Genomic DNA, 2071 nt, shown 5'->3' with positions numbered 1-2071 from the left:
TCGTTCCGACTGGGACTCGAACCCAGGTCCACTGGCTCGGAAGCCGAGCGCTCTAGCCATTGGGCTATCGGAGCTCTGTCGGTCGGAGTCTTAAGCATAAAAAAAACAAAAAATGCACCTCGGTTATAACTGATTTAAGCACTTCGAAGTCTACGGGTAGAATAATTAAACTGACATAGAATTTTCTTCCCTACGCAAATAATCCATGTTCGCAAAAGGAAGGAATTTAAAAAGAAGAAACATAATTTTCAGTTTCGAGGAATCAAAAACACATCGACGAATTTCGTTCCGACTGGGACTCGAACCCAGGCCCACTGGCTCGGAAGCGAGCGCTCTAGCCATTGGGGTATCGGAGCTCTGTCGGTCGGAGTCTTAAGCATAAAAAAAACAAAAAATGCACCTCGGTTATAACTGATTTAAGCACTTCGAAGTCTACGGGTAGAATAATTAAACTGACATAGAATTTCCTTCCCTACGCAAATAATCCATGTTCGCAAAAGGAAGGAATTTAAAAAGAAAAAAAAAAATTTTCAGTTTCGAGGAATCAAAAACACATCGACGATTTTCGTTCCGACTGGGACTCGAACCCAGGTCCACTGGCTCGGAAGCCGAGCGCTCTAGCCATTGGGCTATCGGAGCTCTGTCGGTCGGAGTCTTAAGCATAATAAAAACAAAAAATGCACCTCGGTTATAACTGATTTAAGCACTTCGAAGTCTACGGGTAGAATAATTAAACTGACATAGAATTTCCTTCCCTACGCAAATAATCCATGTTCGCAAAAGGAAGGAATTTAAAAAGAAAAAAAATAATTTTCAGTTTCGAGGAATCAAAAACACATCGACGATTTTCGTTCCGACTGGGACTCGAACCCAGGTCCACTGGCTCGGAAGCCGAGCGCTCTAGCCATTGGGCTATCGGAGCTCTGTCGGTCGGAGTCTTAAGCATAATAAAAACAAAAAATGCACCTCGGTTATAACTGATTTAAGCACTTCGAAGTCTACGGGTAGAATAATTAAACTGACATAGAATTTCCTTCCCTACGCAAATAATCCATGTTCGCAAAAGGAAGGAATTTAAAAAGAAAAAAAAAAATTTTCAGTTTCGAGGAATCAAAAACACATCGACGATTTTCGTTCCGACTGGGACTCGAACCCAGGTCCACTGGCTCGGAAGCCGAGCGCTCTAGCCATTGGGCTATCGGAGCTCTGTCGGTCGGAGTCTTAAGCATAATAAAAACAAAAAATGCACCTCGGTTATAACTGATTTAAGCACTTCGAAGTCTACGGGTAGAATAATTAAACTGACATAGAATTTCCTTCCCTACGCAAATAATCCATGTTCGCAAAAGGAAGGAATTTAAAAAGAAAAAAAATAATTTTCAGTTTCGAGGAATCAAAAACACATCGACGATTTTCGTTCCGACTGGGACTCGAACCCAGGTCCACTGGCTCGGAAGCCGAGCGCTCTAGCCATTGGGCTATCGGAGCTCTGTCGGTCGGAGTCTTAAGCATAATAAAAACAAAAAATGCACCTCGGTTATAACTGATTTAAGCACTTCGAAGTCTACGGGTAGAATAATTAAACTGACATAGAATTTCCTTCCCTACGCAAATAATCCATGTTCGCAAAAGGAAGGAATTTAAAAAGAAAAAAAATAATTTTCAGTTTCGAGGAATCAAAAACACATCGACGATTTTCGTTCCGACTGGGACTCGAACCCAGGTCCACTGGCTCGGAAGCCGAGCGCTCTAGCCATTGGGCTATCGGAGCTCTGTCGGTCGGAGTCTTAAGCATAATAAAAACAAAAAATGCACCTCGGTTATAACTGATTTAAGCACTTCGAAGTCTACGGGTAGAATAATTAAACTGACATAGAATTTCCTTCCCTACGCAAATAATCCATGTTCGCAAAAGGAAGGAATTTAAAAAGAAAAAAAATAATTTTCAGTTTCGAGGAATCAAAAACACATCGACGATTTTCGTTCCGACTGGGACTCGAACCCAAGTCCACTGGCTCGGAAGCCGAGCGCTCTAGCCATTGGGCTATCGGAGCTCTGTCGGTCGGAGTCT

This window comes from Uloborus diversus, unplaced genomic scaffold (assembly GCF_026930045.1).
Source record: "Uloborus diversus isolate 005 unplaced genomic scaffold, Udiv.v.3.1 scaffold_428, whole genome shotgun sequence".
NCBI classification, from domain to species: domain Eukaryota; kingdom Metazoa; phylum Arthropoda; class Arachnida; order Araneae; family Uloboridae; genus Uloborus; species Uloborus diversus.
The sequence above is the reverse complement of the archived record's forward strand: the minus strand, read 5'-3'. Positions refer to the sequence as shown.